The sequence below is a fragment of the Argiope bruennichi genome, chromosome 7 (assembly GCF_947563725.1).
Source record: "Argiope bruennichi chromosome 7, qqArgBrue1.1, whole genome shotgun sequence".
Taxonomy (NCBI): Eukaryota; Metazoa; Arthropoda; class Arachnida; order Araneae; family Araneidae; genus Argiope; species Argiope bruennichi.
Window position 1 is genome coordinate 25,906,608 of NC_079157.1, and position 23,528 is coordinate 25,930,135.

General features: G+C 27.8%; 1 protein-coding gene across 1 annotated transcript in view; it reads right to left on the reverse strand.

Moving 5' to 3' along the window:
- The window catches only part of LOC129976157 (thyrostimulin alpha-2 subunit-like), a 91,913-nt gene extending 73,673 nt beyond the window's left edge, over positions 1-18,240 (reverse strand). Inside the window, exon 1 of the mRNA XM_056089586.1 lies at positions 18,160-18,240. The gene's annotated coding sequence lies outside the window, so the exon portion shown is untranslated. The remainder of the gene's footprint in view (positions 1-18,159) is intronic.
- Positions 18,241-23,528: the final 5,288 nt, after the last annotated feature.

Consider the following 23,528-nt stretch of genomic DNA (forward strand, 5'->3'; position numbering starts at 1 on the left):
TCCTCTGAACGGATTTTGTTCAAAATTAGATAGATATCATGTTAAGTTATATTCGAATTGCTGGGAAGATATATTTCCTCTGAACGGATTTTGTTCAAAATTCGATAGATATCATGTTAAGTTATATTCGAATTGCTGGACAGATATATTTCCTCTGAACGGATTTTGTTCAAAATTCGATAGATATCATGTTAAGTTATATTCGAATTGCTGGACAGATATATTTCCTCTGAACGGATTTTGTTCAAAATTCGATAGATATCATGTTAAGTTATATTCGAATTGCTGGACAGATATATTTCCTCTTAACGGATTTTGTTCAAAATTCGATAGATATCTTCTAATTTGGTGTAAAATATCTATACCAAATATCGGCAGTCAAACTCAAAGCATTTTTGTGTTATCTTTATCACAAGCAGAAGCACCAAAAATGTTTTTTTTTTTTAACTCAGGGACGGGGAATCTAAAAGCGTGGTGATTCGTCAAAATCTCGAGTTCGAATTTTTTGACGATTACTATACTTTTTTTATACTCCGCATAAGAGAAAGCAAAAATTGATTTTCCCATTTTAGCCTCGTTAAATTGGAGATGTTTCACTTATTACAAAATATACGATTTTAACTCGCTTACATATTCTCTCAGTCTTGCCCCCTCCCCCCATCCATTTACGCACCGAGTTATTTTAGGATTGATCTCGCAATTTTGAACTCATATCAGATGACGAAGAGAAACCTGAATTGCCACTCATTCTCCAAACCAATAAGAGAACGTTTAGCCAACATTGTTACATTTAAACAGCGGCAAGCCCGCATACACGACCGAAATTTGGCGGAATTGCATCTCGAACTTGGAGCCTTTCGGTCCAAAGCTGAGGCAGCGATTACATACGTTATTTTTAATTTTCACTTTTCATTTTCAAAGCTAATACTTTATTTTGATTCCAAAACTCGTATATTTATTGTTCATAAGTGTAATCCCATTTTGAGGATTATTAGGAATTAATACGCCACTTAATTCCGCTGATAATAAAATTTTATTGCCTCGTTGAATGAAATGCAAACATCCTCGCTTCCATCTTTCATCTCTTTCATATTTTCTTGAAATCAACTACTCTTTACGCATGCGCGAAAGCAGAGTTTTATTTTTTTTAATACAATTTAATAAACAGTGCATATTAGGAACGCATGCGCAATTGAGATTATCATGTGTGCCATATCCAATTACTCAGAAGTTTGTTCATATATTCTTTCAGCGATTAATATTTAGAATATACAGGTTATTTTTAAGGAGTTCAATTTGATCATCTTTTTCTGGACCATAAGTCTGCATCGTGATTACAATGATAGAACGGTCCTTTCATAAAATTTCCGGGTATATTGATTTCTATTCCTCTTTTACTATTTTTCATAATCTTTGGCAGGTTTCTACTTAGAAAGAATTCTTTTTTCAGCAGACTATAAATCACAATTGTTCATGAGTGAAACGTCAGCAGACATCGTTGAAATATATTGAAAAAGTTCACAGACTGATTCAAAACTTATTGAAAGAGTTCGCAATTGTTTTTTGCATGGGAGGAATTTCTCTTGTTATCATTATTTCTCTTTAGAAATATTTTAAACAATACATAATTTTTTCTGGCATACGTTTGGAGTCTTCTTTCAACATAATTGTAATGATTCGGGATTTTTAATAAACTTGCTTATTTTGCATTTAGTAATTTTGATGCCAGGATTTCAAAATGTTTTTGAATTGTGGAATACAAAATATTTTCTTTCATAAAGTGCAAAAACGTGTCCTGCAATCCATAGCTTGTTTATATACATTTTAAAAGAAGAATAAATTTAAAAGTAGTAGATGGTATTTCTCAATTCAAATAATGAGCTGATGTTAGAAATTTTCATTTCAAAACATTTACTTTTTTATAAAAAAAAAGCCTTTTTGCATCACAGGAAAGAGCAGAAAACTTAAAAAATGAGAGCAGTTTTAAAAAATAATTAAATTAGAGCGTATATCCTGTATTAATAATCCGTATAAATTTTAAATAAAGGAGAGTCGTAATAAAGATATTTCAAAAAGTCACAGAAAACTTTTTCTTGCATTCACTTTTCTAGAAAATATCATGCTTTATATTTATTTCATTTCACATAGAACAAATGCTAAAAATTATCGTTTTCTACGCTTAATTTGTAGTGTTAATTAAACTAATCTTTTAATTTCAATGATGGCAACTGATGAAAATAATTTTTTTTTCATTCGAGTATTAAGTGCTCGTTTAGGTTAAATTTTATTTTTAATTTATACTAGCTGCCTTTGGCGACCAGCTATTTCCACAGGAGTAATACTCTATAAAAGTTTCAATTAAATATTTATGTACCTTGGTCCTTAATATTTCTTCAGCAAAATATTTTTAAGCTTCACATTCCGATATTAATAAGAAGACATAACTCATATTATTATAAAAGTCTTATGTCCATTGTACTATATATCTCTCTATATATCTTATCTCTCTATATCTCTATATATATTATATATCTTACCTGCCAACTATCGTAAGATTTAAATTTGAATTTGAAATGAAAGAGATAAAGCTCCAAAAACTTTTTTACATGGATAGATACAAAAAATATTTCTGCAGAAAAATCGAATCTTTCAACATTGTAAACTTATGTATACCACAGAATATATTTTTTTTTATAATTTATGCAATATTTCAAAGAATTATCCAATAAAAATTCTGTAATTCCTCTTAAAATTCAATTTTACTTTCAAAAATATTTAATGCGGTAAATCAGATTTTATTTTATTTCAATCAATAAAGGTACTTCTGAAAACAATTATGGAATAAAAATTTTGTGTAGTCTTTCAATCCTATAAATCATATTCAGTAAAATTATCTTGACAATCCAACTTTTCAATCTTCTACGATCATACCTGACGGAGTTATAAAGCTTTGAATATCATTATTTGAGGACAATTAAGGATTTCACTATCTTAGACAATCAGTTCAAAGGAAAACCCAAGCGCGTATTGGTGTATTTTCTTTAAGATGGTCGATGAAGAGGTCTAAAATAATGCGTTTTTATAGAATAGAGACATTCAAATTTTCATAATTCAATCAGTTTTAATTGCAAAAGAGTTAAACTTTATTTTATTTAAAATGTCCCAAAAATATTTTATTAAATATGACACACAAAATAGAGGATCTGTATAAAAATACAAAATTCGTATTTCATCAGAACATTTTTTGATTTAATGTCATTTTCATCAACAATTACATCACTACTGATGGAAACCAGACAGCACTTGCTAAAAATATTATCTTCAAAGATTTCGACTTAATTTGGAAGATCCTCTTAGAACTTTAGTTAAATAGTTAAATGATAATGTATATTGAAATATTATGTCAACAAGTGTTAAGTTGATCGTAATTCATATAAAAGATTATTAATATTAATAGTTGAACTCTAACATTAGAATTGATTCATTTAAGCTGATTAACTTATCGTCGTTGAGTAATTTTGCATCAACGATCGTGTTAAACTATTTCATTCAAGTTAATGTAAACATCATCGATCATTTTTCCTTCAGGCAGAATATTCGTGTAGTTTAAAATATATCGTTCTGAAAATTCTGATGAACCAATAATATTGACTACGTACTCTTTGATGCATTCATATCTAATATTGGGTGCATACATTCTTTAGAGTGCATTCCTTTCTTTCAAATATTCCAGACATTAAGTTTCAATAAATATTTAGAGATAATTTTAAAGACGTCGACTGTATCAAGTATGCATTCATGTTTTATACTTTAGAAGGAAATTAACTTAAATTCTTTGATACATGCGAACTGTTTAACATAGGAAACATTTCGGATATTTAATAATCATTAAATAAAAAAACGTTTACAGAAATTAATCCCTTTTATAGAAAGGTAAATTCTAAGATTGTGAAAAATTGATAATCCCACATAACAAAAATTAATTAAAATTTTTCTTTTTTTTTATCTTGAATGAAAATTTAATATAGATCGTAATGTAAGATCACATAGTAAAATTTTGGCGGATATCGTATAAAATTTGAATCAGATCTATAATTTTAATATAAAAAACGACATGGAAAATTTTATTTCAGTATCTTCTGTTTATGAAGTATAACTTTCTCAAAACAACAATAGATAAAGAGTCTAATAATTAACAAAACTGATATAAAAATTAATATTGATCTACAATTTTGATATAAAATTCATATGCTAAACTTTATTATCTTAACTTTTCTTCTCTCTGATCGCATTTCCATATAATTATATAAAAAAGACGGATTTTTAAACCTACTTATAAATGATTTTGATTTAAAATTTAATATCAGTTACACTTTTGATATATAGCTAGGGACGATTTACTTTTTCTCCTCTAGAAAATGAATAGATAAAATAAATATAAACCATTTCCAAAGTATTAAGGGGACAATGGATTTTGAAATAAGCAAATATGCACGAAAACGTGCAATTTTATTTTCATCCTTTCATCACTAAAATATATGTTTATATTCAATTTAAATAGTTTCATAAAATGTATTGTTTTATAAAATAAATATTTGAAGGGTTAAGAGGAAAAAAAGTACATCTTATTGACTTTTCTCAAAATGATATTGTACTTAGATTTAAATATCTTTGAAATGTTCCGTGTGTCTTCATTTTTGAAGAAATTAAATGAAATTGATAATAAAGAATTTGGTCAAATATTAAAAGAAAATGAGGTATGAATTTTATGTTTCGAATTTTATTAGATAGTTAAAAGTCAATTTTAATTTAGAAAAACATAAATTCCTTTGAAAATAAAGTAAAAGTGCCTAAAAATATTTCTTAAAAATTAGCATTGAATTGGAGTTAAAAAATCATTCGTAATTGTATGCAAAATAAATTTACATTGGGTAATAAGAAAAAAATAACAGAAAAAAATTCAAAATTAAGACACTTAGAACATTTGAAATCTTTAAAAATTATGTATTTTTAAAATTTTTTAAAAACAATATATTTTGCTTTAAAATGTTTTTTAAGAAATTTGAAGCATTTATATTTTAATACATATGCTTAAAAAATTCCATAACCCTGACTGAATAATTCTCAAAAGTGCCTAAAAGATTTCATAACCCTAACTGAATAATTCCTAAAAATGCCTAAAAAATTCCATAACCCTAATTGAATAATTCCCATATGTGCCTAAAATATTTCATAACCCTGACTGAATAATTCCTAAAAATGCCTAAAAAATTCCATAACCCTAACTGAATAATTCCTGAAAATGCCTAAAAAAATTTCATCACCCTAACTGAATAATTTCCAAAAGTGTCTAATAGAGTCCACTATTCCCTTAAATTTATTAGTCAAACATCTTGTCTTTGATATAGTTTTGAAATTCAAAGAACAAAATGATGACTCTAGTGTTTTCGAGTTTCTATTCTTGCTTCAAATTACGATATTCATTCTAAAAAAAGTCTACTGCTGATTCGAAAATTGATGTTAGTCTAATGCAATTAATATAATTTTCATTGCTAATGTGAGCTTTGTATTAGCACTGTTCCTACTCCAACAGTATCCGAGTGGTGCATAAAGTCATTTGTGTGTGTGTGTGTGTGTGTGTGTGTGTGTGTGTGTGTGTGTGTGTGTGTGTGTGTGTGTGTGTGTGTGTGTGTGTGTGTGTGTGTGTGTGTGTGTGTGTGTGTGTGTGTGTGTGTGTGTGTGTGTGTGTGTGTGTGTGTGTGTGTGTGTGTGTGTGTGTGTGTTTCATAGAAATAGGGTCTATGAGTTTTGATATACTATACGAGTAAAATTCAACAAAAAGTCATCTAAATCACATTACCAACAAGAATTTTCTAGCAAAGTGAATCAAAAGATATAAGGATTCGATACCCAAAAAATGTTTCGTTCCTTTTCTTCTCCTAACACCAAAACAATTCAAAAATCGAGTTATGGTCTACACTGGTCAGTCCTCAAACAATGAAAAATTGTTTTGCCGGCGTGTTTCATCCTTTACAAAATTGTGTCTCACTATCAACCGGTGATTTTGTCATCTTTCACTCTAGAACGCGTATTATTACTGTCATCGTGGGACAAAACAGTGGCGTGTCTCGTTTGGTTGTGATGCCATTTCGGAAATGAAACAAGGGGGCTGAAAATATTTCCCTATATCGTCTGACAACTGAGGAAAACTCATTGATCCATCAGTTTTTACATCATTCCTATTTTTGTTTTCCCGTATTCTAAAAGGAAGTATTGTGATAATCAAAAATTCCGATCTCGAGATATTGGTTGACGAATCTCAGCATTTTAAAGTTCCTTGAATTCGAAAAAAGCATGTTTCTATTCATTCTATGTTCGTCTATTCATCAGTTTATATGTGAATGCTACAATCGAAGAATAGTAAGATATATAGACAAAATAGGCATGAGTTTTACACAAAGCTTTTAGATCTGTGTTACATTTTGGGCCAAATTCGTCCATAGGTAGATTAATTTTCTGCTTTTTTATTCAAGTGGATACAAACATGATTATTCAAAAACACAAGAAGCTACGAGAACAGGGTCGAGGTAGCCTGTGGTAAGGTCGCGGTTTCGAAACCGGAGGGTTCGAGTCCCGATTCCACCAAATAACCGACGGGGCCAAACGTCCACCCGCTGGTGTGGTGTGGAAAGTTTGGAGATAGGTTGTCAGCTCAGGTATCTTCCCCGTCATCTAACCGCGAAACAAAATTACGAGGTCCGTCACAAAATAGCCCTAGTGTTGCTTTAAAACGAGGCGTTAATATGTCTAAACTAAACTAAAGCTATGAGAATAAAATTGGGCATGTGGTTTTAATAACATCGCTCGATATCAAAATTTGGATCAAATCTATAAGAAAATAGATGGCTTAGCTTCTGAAAAGATAATCGTAATTGTAATTTTGAATAAAATCCATCAACATGCAGACTGTCTATCTGTCATTTTATCCAAGTGTGTACCAGCAAGAAATTTCAGAAACATAAGCAGCTAAAGAAAAAGAAATTGGTATGTGGATTTTATATCAAAATTGTATCGGTGTCAAATTTTGTATCAGATCCATCAAATCATGGACCTTACATCTTTATATTTAAACTGAAGATTTATATAAAATTTTGGACCAAATTCATTACTAGGAAGTTTTTTTTTTTTTTTTTTTTTTTTTTGAAGAATCTAAAAAGGGAAAAGGAATTGAAAGAAAATTTTCTGCTTTTAATGCGCTAATAAAAGCATATTTATGAAAACTATATTAAATGTAATTATGGAAAGTGGATGCTTTTAACCCTCCAGCTGCGTATCCCGTGATTTCTGCGGGTTGGCAACCAGTTAATTTTCTTCAGCAACCCGCATTTTCGCAGTTTAGAATGTTTATTTTTACGATTACATATTTTAATTACATTATGTTATTATCGTGTAACATACAGTATCAGTTCACTTTCTTTGAAAAATATTTGAACTTATTGGCAAACATCGCATCTAAATAGTGATTTGAAAGAGTTACGTAACCAGAGGGTTAAAAGCTGGATTATTTTTGTTCCCTAATACTGCAATCATTATTTTTGATCTAACACATCTTAATATTCAATAAAATGCAATAATTCTATACATTTTATACGAATTAAATAATTCCGTCCTTATTGTTTAGAGTTAGATATATAATAATTTATTCTCAACGAAATTTTTTATTCCTTTTATATTTTAAAACCACTTGAATCAAACTATACCATAGGTAACAGTTATACTTTATTTATAATCTTTTAAAACATTTATCGATTTTTTTTCTCTATGGCTATTCCATAAAATAATAAAAGCTTCCTAAACTACTTGGTATCTATCTTCATTCCTTTTTTCTTTTCAAAATTATGAGTTCAAAATTATTCTGATTAAACTTTTTTTGTTCAGTTACTGATAACTTTAATTTGATTTTTAATCAATTTAACTTCTTTCATGTAATGTAAAAATGGAATTTTCAAACGATTTTTCACTCGCTCCCATTTGGGCTAAAACTTCGAAATTTTATATATATTGTGTGTTCCTGATGACAAGATAATTTGTAATATTTAATTATCAGTTAATCGAATAATTAAATTAAACTTTTTTAATACAAATGGCTCCACCTGACAGTGCATTTAAAAGAAATTAATGTAACTTTCAAACTATTTATAGTAATGATTTATAAATCGAGGGCTAAAAAATGAGGAATTATAAAAATGAAAAATTTTAACACACTGATAAAAGTATGTTCACAAATTTTTATTTTTATGCTTTTTTGTTCGAGTTGAGTGGTTTCATAATGAAAACTTTTTAATTTAGAAAAGATTATAAGAATAATATGTTTATTTGCAATTATTTTCGACTTGCGCATTTGGCGACTAGTTGCTTCATTGAAAATATTGGTAGACTTTAATTTAAATTAAATCCCTTATGCACCTGATGCTTATAGTTTTCTGAAAAAAAGTATTTTTAAATATCAAATTATGAAAAAACATTAAAACCTAGTTATTTTAATAGCCTTACACTTGTTTAGTTTATTATGTACTTGAACATTACAAATAGAATTCAATAATATTATAATGCTATTAAAAATGTCTCTCAAAATCATCTATCATCTAACTGCACGTTGTTTTCTGTGGTAATGGAACTTCACTTTCCGATTTTTCACGCAAATTGCACAAATAATGAACAGATTCTTTTTTTGCTTTAGATTTAAACAATGGAGCAAATATATAATATTAAATATGATAATGAAAATTGTTATAAAACTGTAATAAAATAATGAAAACGGTAATTATATTGCTAAAAATAATTCAAAAAAAATTTTTTTTAATTGTTAAAACTCAGAAAAAAAATCATGCGAAAAATAAATTGGTTTTGTTGGAAAGAAAAATTTGTTGAGTTTTAAAGCGTAGTGGAAACCATTTTTGAGCAATTAAATTTTGGGAAGTAATAATAAAAAACCGAAAATGCTTAATTTTAATTAATTAAAAAATTTTAAAAATTGCACTAAAATGCCCATTTTTACCCTTCAAGGAGTATTTATACTAAATTTTAGCTCTAACCCTAACGGCTTGATCTAAAGAGAGCCAAAGTAAACACACACACGCGCAGAGTCTCTTTTATTTTTAATCAAGCTATCAATAGAGATATAAAGAGTCAATACTCAGTTTTATAGTCTTAATATGATATTCAAAATCGAAAATTTTAGTATTTTGGACAAAACTTCCAAATATGTAAATGCAAGTTCAGAGTTTATTGTAATATCCATTTTTTAAATTTATTTTCTCAGCTAAAGTCTACAGATTTTGTTGTCCGAGTTCATGAATCAGTCTATAAGTAGCCTTCCTATTATGTCTCTGCAAAATTAAGACAACCGGAAAGTTAGCTCCATTGTATTTTACTTGACACTGCAAACAGAATAACACAGCATAAATTCCATATGATGATAGAATCCCATACCACTTATATTTGTGAATCAGACTCACACATTTGATACGCTACTGCATGGCATGAAAAACAAAGGGAATAATAAAATAATAATGATAATAATATATTTTTACAAGTAAACAATATTGCTTCATTTATTTTTTTAAAACATAAAATCATGCAGATAATAATTAAGAGTTTGTATCAATCCAATTATGAAAATTTTTGTTACTATTGAAAAAAAGAGAAAAAAATCGTTTGCTGAAAATAAGTATTTGGAAAATATCGTTAGAAAAAAAATATTAATTCTAAGCAACCAGACTAGCGCATTTGGTGCGGCCACTGCAATTCACGAAGGACAGGTGGAATATAAAATAATAATGGTGAGAATATATTATTACATATGAAAAATATCAATTAACATTTTAAATATAAGATCATAAAGATTATAATTAAGCGTTTACATCAATGCAATTATAAAAAAAAATAAAAATCGTTTGCTGAAATTAAATTTTGGTGAATAAAAGTCAATAAAAAATAGAAGTCAATAAAAAAAAACAATTCTTATCAAGTAGACTAGCGCATTTGATGAAGTCATTGGAATACACGAAACATAGATTTAATATAAAATAATAAGAGCAATAAAATATAATTAAATATAAATAATATTTTCTCTTATTATTTAATATAAAAAATCATATAGATTATAATTAATTATTGTTATTTACTGAATATTAAACATTTTGATTAATTTTGGAGGAAAAGAAATCGTTCACTCAGAATAAGTGTTTGTGAAAAAAAATTTAAAAAAAGAAAAAGATTGTTTATCAACCAGACTAGCGCATTTGTTATACCACTGCAACGCCAGAAGTACGGATAGAATAATAAAATAATTATAATAATAAATAATTAAATATATATAATATTACTTCCTTGGTTATTTAAAATATTTGATTATATAAATTATAACTAAGCATACAGTCAAACCTGTTTTTGTTCTCTCCTTTTTTATGCGATTTTATTTTTGAGCGATTTTTTTATACAAAGTGTAACCATACACTAATTATATTATATATAATATATATGCAATATACATTGTACAACCATAAACTAATGCAATTTTTATGGTATATAATGTATGTACATATCACGTTAACTAATTCCAATATTCCAAAATAAAATAAATAATATATTCCAAAAATAAATCAACTCTAATATCTTCAAATGATGAAAGTGGTTTTAAACCAGTTTATCACAAGAATATTGAATTCTTGAGTGATATTGAATTTTGAATTGAATATATATATATTGAATATTTCGAGTAATATTGAATTTTGTGCATTTCGAAAATTTCCACATACTTAAAATGAGAAATTAATTTTTTTTAGATGTTTCTATCTGTAATTTAATCATTTATTTTATCTGGAAAGACTTCCTCATTATTTCGTAAATCTTCGACAAATTTTGTGATTCGGGCATTTTTTTTTTTTTTTTTTTTTTTACATAAAACCACATAAAAAGTTTCTTTAATATCTACTAAAAATTATTTGTTATAACTATTAATGAAATTCCGGAATACCTTTTTGTGCTATTTCTTTTATGCTATTTCTATCTACCACGAAAAATAAGATTTGACTGCATAATTATTTTTATTTACTTAATGATGATATTTTGATCATTTACGAAAACGAAATCGTTTGCAAAAAAAGTTATTTATAAAATTCGTTAAAAAAATTATTAGAAATATCAAATTAAATCAACAGATTCCAATTTTTTTATATTCTGCAAATGAAATTGAATGCATGTAAGTTACATGTTTAAATTAAGGGAAACATTAGAACCATCCATCCAAACCCAAATTTTTAGCACTTTCCTTTAGATTGTTGCGAAGTATATACAAGTAAATGATATCGTTTATAATTCCTTCTATAAAAATTAAATTTCCTACCCCGGATGAAGTCATGCAACCTCAAATCATGACGGAGTCACCATCATGTTTAACTGTAGGACGTAAATTTTTTGGATCCAAAGCAGTATAAGTCTTTCTCCATACAGTACAATGGCTGTCACAGCCAAAAATGTTGAGTTTTCTTTCATTACTAAATATAGCTTTCTTCCAAAGGTTATCGGTCTTCAATTGATGAGTTTTTGTAAACTTCAAATGCTTTTTCTGAATTTACAAGCTGATGAACGGTTTCTCTCTAACAATGCTACTTTTATATCCAGCTTGTCTAATGGCATTTAGCACAGTTTCAGCACTTAAACTTCTGCCTATGATTTGAAAAGTTTCTGCAACAAGTTGGATGAACCATATGGTCGCAACAATCTAAAGGAAAGTGTTAAAAATTTGGCTTTAGATGGAAATTCCATTTTCAGGCAGGACAGCGACCCCAAACAGAATGCACGTAACGTCAAAATATGGTGTCTTTTTTATTGTAAACAGCAGTTACACACACCACCACAGAACCCCAACATCAATACCATTAAATATCTGTGGGCCACACTCGAAGCAGTAGTCCAAAAACACAAAATTAGAAACAAACCCCATTTAAAACAAGTGCAAGAAGAATGGGGTAAAATATCTTCAGATACCACCAGAAATGGGTCGAATCGGTACCACGACATTTAGAGGTCATTATAAAAGCCAAAAGACATGCAACTAAATGCTGAAACCTTCTTTCTATGTGAGATATTGCAAGAATTTCATTGGTGTATTCTCAATTTATAGAGGCAAAATTCTGCGTGTGTTTATTTAAAATTCTTCTGAAACTTTTCAATTTAGAAGTTTTTCGTTGATTCTTCTTTATTTTTACTCTAAATGAAACCATTTGTTATGTGTAAAAATAAAAACATGTTTGCACTTCCCGATAATGTTTTATTTTTATTGAAAGTTGCATTTATCAAGTAAAAGTAAAGTGTACTTTCAATTTTTTGAGTCATTGTATATATTCGCTTGAATAATTTCAACAATGATTTAACTATTCCGAAATTCAACAAAAAAAAAATTATTTTTCTAAAATATATTTAGTTTTATTTATAAACAAATGATCTTATTACAAGCAGAAAAAAAAAGAAAGAAAGATACAAAAAATTTTAAGTTATAATAGTAATAGTAATACAAACTATATACAAATTAAAATGAAAAATGAATTCATTTTAAAGTGCCAGACCAAACTTATTAAAATGAAAACGCATTCAAGATTTTACATTTCCTTGTTTACTAATGCATGCAGCTGCAGGTTAAACAAAAATAAATGGAACAAAATGAAATAATAATGAAGAAATAAAATCAAACAAATTTATTAAAAAGATAATTAAAAAAGACACAAAAAAAACCTTCAAAAAAAATTTTAAGTACAAAACACTGAAACACCTTGAACAGGTCTTCCCATTTTTCTTGCCTATACAAACAGCTATAATGCAAATAAAAAATAAAGGAATTAATGAAACAAAATAAAATAATAAAAAGCAAAATCAAATAAAAAATTATTGACAGAAAAATAAAATTAAATAAAAAAAAGCCTTTGTCAAAAACTTTTAATTTTTCTTACCAACATATACAGCTAAACATTAGATAAATAAAACAAATGAATTAATGAAACAAAACAAAATAACATTAATGGAATAAAAATTGAGCAAAAAATATTGACTTTTTTACACTCATATATCAAATTCACTGGCCTGCATTATACATCATTTTCATATTCTTATTTTTAATAGTGATAAGTTCCTATTAGCACACTAATGTATTTATTTTTTCTTATCAACGCATTCAAGTACAGCAGATAAAAACATGAAACAAAAATAAAATGGCAATAAAAGAATAAAAATCGGACAGAAAAATATTAACCTATTGCACTTGTATATCGAATTCGTCTTTCTAAATGAGTTGCCGATTTCATTTTTCTTATTTTAAATAATAATTTGTCCCTTCTAGCATAAAGTGGCCATAATATCGTCACGATATCTTCAAAATATTGTATAGCATTCAAAATATCGAACAATAACTTGGAGATGCCATATAACATCATAGACTAATAGGGTTATAAATACCATACAAATCTTATACTAATCGGTTATAAATGCATACAATTTCAAAATTAATTCTGAAGAATTAAAACAAATGAATAAAAATATTTTTCAGCTCCCTAAACGCTAAAATGAACCCTCATTCGCATACACTGACTATATATCTTAATATTTGTTCATATACAAAGATCTTTAATATTAAACAAATGTATCGATCTTCCAGTCGCAAATTTTCAAAAAATTATCTCATTGATTCAGATTCCCATTGTAGAGAGATAAACAGCCATACAAATAAGAAAACTCTAAATTCTTGGATAGTATTTATTAAAACTTTTTTCAGAGTTTAAACCTAAATTTAATATCAATCAGTTTAAGGCAAAGATTTTCATTTGTTGAAGAGATCATTTTTCTGAAGAGCATCTTAATAAATTGATCTGAAAGCCATTCAATCTTAAAAGAACTATATGAGATTTTTTCACCTATTAAGACATGTCATTAAATTGTGTTCAAATTTCTATACATTTCGTTCAAATGTCACTGTCTCCTTTACAAATGTTTCAAATAACATTATCTGTGTTCAATTTTGGGAACAACTTACGTAATAAAATTACATAACACGAACAATTGGTTTATTAATCAGGTAGTTATTTCTTTATGCTATCAAATTAAATTTTGCTCTGAAATTTAGTAAAATTCTTTGCTGCGTTAAGTGAGTTTTCTAATCCAACTTCTCATGTATTATTTCCCACTTTTCATCCATTGTATTTTATTTATTTATTTATTTTAATTTTCAAGAAAGTCATTATCTTATCTATGACGACTCTATATGGCAAATATTATCAGGCGATATGATTGCCTGATTTGGACTTTTTACTAAATTCTAATTTTACTTTGTTTTCTGCTTGTTTGCATTGCTTTTGAAGATAGTCTAGTTTTCTGTAGAAGCCATTCTTCTTGTATAATCAATATCACAGTATTGTAAAGGATATTTCTCTGAAGTTTTCTAATATTATTTTCTAAAGTAAAATATTCTTTAGATTATAAAAAGGGGATTTTTTTTTCCTTTGTCTGATGTGAAAACCAGCGGCATCTACACATAAGTGCTTTTGCTTAACTCGTTCAATCGAATGCGTTCATTTCTGAACCAATAATCATTCGACAATCATACTATTTGTTATAATAACATCATTATATTTAGCAATTTTTAAATAATTTCTTTATAATAATTTTTGCATAATATCTTTTCAAAGATGTATCTGAATAAGAGATACAGAAGTTCCTGAACATTTTTATTAAATTTAATTCAAATAAAATTTGACAAATTTTATAATAATCGATGAAAAATATATTTTAAAATATATTAAAATTTCGATGGCTTAGAATTTTTATCTAAAAACTGGCACAGCTTTTGAACTTTTAGAAAAATTAAAATCACTTACTAGTATATTTAATTTTACATTTTTATCCTTTAATATTAGAACTACATTTTTTTATTTTGTTGTTTTACTCATTTTGCTTTAATATTTATTTTATGTTTTAGAGATTAAAGACCAAATATTTCAATGATATTTTAAAATGCTGAATATAAATATTTCGATTCAAAAAGAATAACTTAACATCTGTCCAGATTATTTTCACATTATTATAATCAAAATTTCTTTCCAAGATTTTTCTCATTTATTCTTTTTTTTTAATTATTATATACTAGATAATAATTCAGATTATTGAAGACGATTTTTTTTTTAATATACTTTAATTTCGAACATATTCATATCTTTCGACATCTTTCACATCGTTATAATCAAAGTTTCTTTCTAGCATCATTATCATCAAATCTTTTCTACATTTTTATAGCAATTTATTGCAGACGATTTTCCATTTTTAATAAAAATCAAAATTTTTAAACTTTTTTGTGCCATTTTTTAGAGATGATTAGAAGAAAATGATTTGATTCGATTAATATTTTAAAACAAAATCTCTCAATGAGAAATCATTCTCTAAAAACTCTGAAAGTTGATTTGTTTCTAAAAATTTCAAAAGACTTTTAAATATGCTGAACCTTTTTCTAGAAAATATTTTATAATTCTACCAATTGAGCACTTATTGATATACAGTAAATTAATCATAAAGCAGACTTTCTGACTCATTTATTTTGCTCGTGAACCTTTTAACTACGAAATGAATTTAAATTGTCAAATAAGAAATAGAAAAATTTATATAAATTCAAAAATACTGATTGAAAAGAAAACAGTTTGATATTAATACTCAGAAACTGATTATAATTTTCCGCTATTTCTAGTGTAATTTCATTTATTATTTTTTTACAAAATGGAATATATACTATGACGATTTCAAGAAATTAATAAATGTTATTTATGCTATAAAAATTTTACAGATCTGAGTCGTCTCTTTTGTACTATAAATATTAACGATAATAGTCGTCTCTTGTTTTCACCATTATGTTTGAAAGTTTATTATATAAAAAATTAGATTCATTTTCCTTAACAGCAAGTTCTTGATTTGGGTGCTCAATTCGTGAAGCGTAAAATCTTTGTTCGGTTTGTTTGAACATTTAAAATTAAATTCAAATTAACTTATTCTTTAAAGATTTTATAATTTTTAAGAGAATAATTATAAATAGCTAAAGTAAATTATTATTTGTATAATAATGTTCATCACTTGAGCCAATAAATAAAGAATATTTCACATTTTAAAATTTGCTTTTAGGTATATTGAATGTATATAAATGCTCCAGGAAAATATTGCTTTTCTAATTTTTATTTCAAAATAGGAAAAATGTCTATATTTTAATTGAAACCCCTACAAGATTCAAAAAAATTTCTGTTACATATGATTCTACGACAAAATCAATTAAGATAATTTTTACTGATTTTGATGCATGTAAAATGAGTAAGGTAGTATTGCATGATAACTTCAAAGAGAAAAATGAAACTAGGATTTTTAAGAATTATAAACTACATAATAAAGTTTTAAAAAACTCCTCAGATAAAAGTCATTAAAAACAATTTACTTAAGACATTAAAAATAATTATACAGAAACCAAATTCAGAAGTAATATCAGGAAACAAAAAATGTACAACTCATAAAAATAGAAAACAAAAAATAAAGAAGAAAGCAATTCAAAGATTAGATCCAATAAACTATACCATCGTCATTGAAAATTATTACAAATTTACAGTAAATCCATAATTTTCAAAACTTATGGAGAAAAAAAATACTAGGACAAGTATCCGAAGTGATGCTTATTCTGATGCAGTAAAACTTGATTAAGTCGAATATTTTGAGATCTGAATTTTTGGATTCGATAATTCTATTTTTTCCCCAGGATTCTGAATTTTATTTTAATGAATTATTAAAATATCGTCTATTATCCAAATCTCTTTTGATTAACTTGAAGTCTAAATATTTATATATATATTCTGACTTGATTATGTTATTTAAATATTTCCGATCTTATTTTAAACATGTCTGATTTCTTTTACTTGATATTCACTTTCATTCATTCAAAATAGCAAGAAAATCATTTGAAAAGATCATCATTTTGAAGTTTTATTGTATAAAAATGCTGTAATCAAGATTATGTACCACCAATAAGGCTTTTAATTTATTAAAAGTATTGTCTACAATATTATATTTTAAATCCTAAAAATTGTCACTTCATTTACTGATATTACTTGCCATTTGTTTACATATTGTGTATAACTTAACAAAAATATTAAATATCAAAAATTAATCTCTGTTGTCATTTTCAATTAAATACAACTTTATACTTTTATCTTGTTGAATTCATCTTCAGAAACTTTCTTCCAAATTCAAATTTTAACAACTTCAAATTTTTGTAGTGGTTCTGACAAATCTAATTAGAAAAGTTCTATTATATAATATTTTATACCGAAATAATTTTTTTTTTCATTTTTATATATTTTTGTCAGAAATTTCTTTTGTGGGAGCAATGCTTTACTGAGAAGGCAAATAATAACTTAAAAATTGCTATATATATTTCTAACATCCATTCTTTAACCTATTTAAAATTTATATTCAAGAAATAAATTCTTCTAAAAATGTATCAAAACATACATTGCGTTTTTCATTACTGTTTTATAAATTATTATTTCTGGTAAAATGAATACAGAAAATTTCTTCAACTTTTATTTTATTAGTATTAATGCGAAGTAAAAACATAGCTCCTGAAATCACATTCTTGCGTCAATTTTTTTCTGAGAATCGTCGCGTAAATTCTTGAACAAAATAAATATTTATCCAAAAAAAGAAAAGGACAAGACTTTTTATCAATATCGCTTTGAAATCTTGTTATTATAAAGAAAACCTGAATATCATTTTTCATTTATTATAAATTTATAAAATGAAGCATTTCTTACTCGCATTTATATTAATATGTTATATACAATAGGAAATAAACAGTTTAATTTCCATATAATTCTACGTAAAAAGCAAATTTACAACTAAATTTCTTCAGCATTTTTTAATACTTCCTTAAAAGTAAATTCTTAACAGCGATATGCAAATTTTACATTTGACTCTGTTTCCTAAATCTTTTAAAATTCCTTTTTTTTTAATATTTATTTATATTTTATAGTTACACAATATTAGTTTTACACTCAAGTATGTAAAAAGAAAAAAGAGACTTACCTTGATATACCTTTCGCAATTTTATTCTTCGGATTCGGTGGAATTCAACCCCTGTGGCTCCAAACGCAGCGTGACTTGGTCGGTCTCTCAAAGCAACAGGCGCCCGGCATGCGATTAATAACAGGTGGTTGTAGTTCTAGCAATGAACGATAGAGGGCAGCAGGACGTAATTCTTCTAAATTCTTTTATGCTTAAGCGGGAGAAAAAAAACTATAAACGGCATTCGTTTGAAAAGTAATTACTTCCTGATGTTAATATTTTTTAGTTGCATTGTAAATCCAAATATGTTTCAATTTCAGAATATTAATTAAAAATAAAAGCAGTTAAAATTTATAATGAAATTAATTTGTTTAATATGCAAATAACAATTTGCAAATTTCGGGCCTTTGCAATGTACGCAGAGCCATCTAGGTGCAAGATGGTGAAACTAATAATAGTGTTTGTATCGACGTTGCACATCGGCTCTTCCCGCATTTAAAAATTTTTTAATATATTTCGCTATGTTTTAACAAAATATAACAGCAGAATTTTCCTATAAAACACTAGTTCTGTTTCTGTTCAAGAACTGAAAGCATGTACCAATGAGCAATTATTTTATTTCATTGTATTTTTAATTCAATAATTAAAAAGAGTTGGTAATGCTTTAATTATTTATTTGTAAATTTCATTTTCGAAATTTCGGAGTAGTACTAAAGAATTCGAATCATTCTTAATTGTAAATTGTATTTTAAGTATATAAACCCAATCATGGAATTTTCCTAGGAAAAATCTTTCTTTATCTTTATTAACAATAATTAAAGCCGCCTAAGAAAAACACCGTTTCCTTTCGCTTTCTACATTAAAAAAGAAAAACAATATCCCCCCGTAAATATAGTCAACGTGATTTTATTCCATCTTGGGATTGAACTACAAGTTGTCGTCTGCGAAACGAGACAGCTAAAAACATTTCTTAAATAACGTTGCCATTCTAACAAATAAATAAATAAAAATATTAGTACATTTTCAACAGTGTGTGTGTGTGTGGGTTTCTGCGACACTTATTTAACTTATTTTTGCATCCTCTTAAAATTTAGTAAATAATCTTATCAATTATATAGGTCTTTGCCATAGTTATTACTATTATTTCACCTTGACATCTTATCTTGACCAAAGCATGAAGATTTGGTTTATTTTTCCATGCTGATTAGATTTTAGCATAGGGATTGCTTTTAATAAAAATTTCGAAATATTCCACATTTTTTTTTTTTAATTGTCTCCACATTTCAAACCTCTTTGTGAATGGAAAACACATTTTTACTTTCTCGTACACGATATACATAAATAATGTATTGTAATCATAAGAAAAAAAAAAATCGGACTTGAGATTTTGAAGTATATCCACACTTTGCAGCTTCCTGAGCCTGAGAAGCACATTTTTGGGTTTGAAGTCTACCTACCTATGAACACAACTGCAAACCGCTTTGACCTAGAGCAGTGGTTCTTAACCTTTTTAAACCGCTACCCAAATTTGAGAAATATGTTCATGTCGCGACCCAAAAAAAGTCAAAATTTTTTCATTGCTTTATTTTAGATCGTATTTTTAAAAAATCTTCAATCCTACGATGATAATTTTTTTTAACTTACAAATTTTTTATTTATTTTTTTAATAATAAAGATAAACAAAAGTACTTTTCGATCCAAGGAAAATTTAATTAATAATCAAGTGTTTTTAATAATTTTTATTGATCAAATTAAAATATATTTATAACTTTTTGAAAATAATTGACATTTTAACTTATTCCTAAAAAAAAGAAATATCAATGCATATGTTAAGTCTTTTAAATTTTAAATGCAAGTCATACAGTTTTAATGATAACCTTGTACTTGAATACATTTTCAAAGATCTTCAAACCTCGGTTGAATGCTTGTCAAGGAGCACCTTATATCTATTTCAGGATTTAACTTGTTCCAGTAATTGTTTTTGATTACACACAGAGCCGAAAAACCAGCCTCACATATATATGTTGTTGCAAAGGGCAATAATACTTTTAGGGCTTCTTTAACAATTATTGGCTTTTCGGTTTTTAATTTTAACCAGAAAGCACTTTGTATTTCTATTAATTGTTCTTGAAATTGATTAATATTAACAAATTCCTCATGCAAATCACTTACATCAAAATTAAATGGCATTCAAATATTTGTAGCGCTTCTCTTGTACGCCCTCGCCAGCTTTGTTCCATTTAGTTCCGTCCACCGTTATTATCATCACACGTACTTTTTTTTGCTCTCGCTTTTTTAATCAGCTGATATTTTTTGATCTTGTTAATCACATTCATTTTCGATTGTTGATATTTATTCAAGTCGTCATTTCTAAAATGTCTGAAATTTGGTGTATTACTAACTTTTTTGGTTTGACTCAGCGCGACCCAAGAAATATGCTTCGCGACCCATAGGTTAAGAACCGCTGACCTAGAGGGACGAAATTCGATATATGGTCTTACCATAAAAATCGTAGATTTCTGTCAAATTTTGAATAAAATCTTTTTGCAGGAAGTCCGTCTGACTGGATGTTCGAGTACAACTGAAACCTATAACTATAAAGAGCAAAGAACTAGACAGATAAAATTTCATACACAGGTATAAAATTTAGATTCTTAACAAATTTTGAACCTAATATGTCATATAGTTAACCATCTGTTGATCTATAATTCGCATGCATGTAACACAATTATTTAAATCAATGAAATTTTGTATAATTTCTTCTTAATACAGCTACAATTTCCTGTCATTTGGTGTCAATTGGCCAGCAAAATGACGCCAAAAATACATATTCTCAAGATAAATTGGACAAAAATACCAGATTTGAGCCAAAGATATACATTTCGTAACTCTCATTTACTAATGCTAAGCATTCGCAACTTTCAAGATCTCCAATTTTATGTCAAGCAAACTATATAGGACCTTCACTGGAAAGTATACTAGAAAGTTTCAGGGAGACCACTCCTACTGGTTGGAATTATGTCCGCATGTTTTTCTTTCTGTCTATAAGCAGATAACTCAAAAAAGCTTTGAGCTAGACGGATGAAATTTGGTAATCGGTTTTTACTTGTGGCGGATTGGGATGAGCGATGATAGAACGTGGGACCTTGTGGTTCGCATTCCAGTAACATGACCACGTTACAAAAGCAATTGCTTGTGCAGCGTAGTTGTTAACTGGCTTATAGGCTTTCACCACAGACTCTCCCTCCAGTGAGTCGGAAATCAGACGAACGACATGGCTGTTGAGCAGTGACATATTAGCTGTTGATTCTAATGCGCCTGTACCCTGTTGAGTTGGCGAGTGTGTGTGTGTGAGAGTGAGTGGTTGCTGTTGCGCCAAGTGAGTCTGATGGCTTTGGTTTGCTGTGGGTAGATGGCGCCACAACAGCTGTAAGAAGGTTGAGGTTTCATCGTCGAAGGTCACCAATGTGGCGGATTGGGATGAGCGAGGATAGAACCTTGGACCTTGTGGTTCGCAGTCCAGTAACATAACCACGATACAAAATCAATTGCTTGTGCAGCGGTGCATTGGTTGCCTGGATTGCTTGTGCATTGGTTTATAAGCTATTCACCACATACTCTACATTATTATTTTTCTATCAAAATTAGAAATAAACCTATCCACATGACCATCTATCTGACGAAATACAAGGGAGCGTAATTGTTATAAAAAGCAAAGAGTTAAACAGGAAAAAATTTGGCACACAGATTTAACATTTAAAGTGTATGTTCTTTCAAATTTTGAGCCAAATCCTACAAGCTCATCTTTAATCGTCTGTTGGTTTATACTTCAGATGCACGAAAATTCGATAGCTCAAAAACACAAAGATTTACATAAATGAAATTTGATACACAGATGTAGCATCTAAAGTATAAATCGTATTAAATGTTAAACCATATTAGTCAAAGGGTTAACCGTCTGTCAGTCTGGTACTTCCTTGTGCTGAGAAACAGAACGATTTAGTTAAAGGAAATTTAAAATGTGCTTTACTGCTAAAATTGCTGTTCTGTGTCAAAATTTCGTTCAATTGCTGTTCAGTCGACAAAAAGGTTTCCAAAATGTGTGTTCGGTTTTCTTCACTGTATCCGAGAAGCACAAAATGATCATGTGCAGAACACTGAAATTAAAAATTTGAGGGCTTGAATTCTGAATACGATTGCAGTATTCTTTCTGCTTGGTTTCTGAGTATTTACAAATTGTGTTCTTTTGCTATACCTCGGCTGTTTCTTCTGTAATAAAATGTCATTTTTGACTACCCTGTTAATTAGATTTCTTTAATAGAGCACCTACTGAACGACTTTTAGAATGATATATATCATTTTAATCTAGAAAAACTGATGAAATGCTTCATTTCACTTCCCCTCTTACACCTAGAATAATATATATCATTTTAATATAGAAAAACTGATAAAATGAATCATTTCACTTCCCCTCTTACACCTAGCAGCCAAATATCAACAAATCTGGATAGAGCTAAGAATTCGGGGCCGTCATATACAACGGTTTTATAATTAAAACAATAAAACCTTTGCCATAAATTTTTCAGTCTGTATCTCTCCTGTTAAAAAAAAAAGGTATTCACAAAAATATTTAAATAAAAATTAATAAATTGTTTTTGAAGATGAATGTTATATCTGTTTTGCACACATCCAAATTTTAATCGCAACAAAAATTGTGTGGTAAGGGAGTAAAGTTTGATTTTCAAAATCTCGCTCGTAATGATTATTATTTTCTAACTAGCCATCATTGGCGACCAGTTTATTTCGCCAAGAATACTGATTTTTCTGGCTGTTGAATAATTAAGATGGAGTACATTTATTGAAATTTCACCTGTTATTTGATAAAATGGAAACATAAGAATTAAATGGAACCCATCTGTAAAAGATTATTGCTGGGGCTGGGAAATTCTAAAGTGTATGTATATGTTCCCATTAGAATGCATAATTCAATTATTTCAAAGAATTCTTAGTTCTTTTTTCTCTGAAATAGCTTACTATGATTTGTCGGTTATTTCATAGAATTCTAGTTATTTCATGAAACAATTTATCACATTTCATGAAATAACGAATTCTATGCTTTAACGATGCAAGTCAAAGTGATAACCTATCTGGCGATGGTCAAGCCTATTTTCACTATGGTTTAAACTTTCTGTTTAACAGTATGACCTGGATTTCCTTTGCATTTCTTTCGGTGATATAATGAATCCTTTTCTGAGCATTTCTAACAATATTCTGCAATACATTTATTAGCTAATAAACATATTCAATGAAATAATTTAAAATATTCCTGCTAAGATTTGTTTACATTTGACTGCTCCATCCGTCAAAACGTAATAAGATCGATTCCAGTG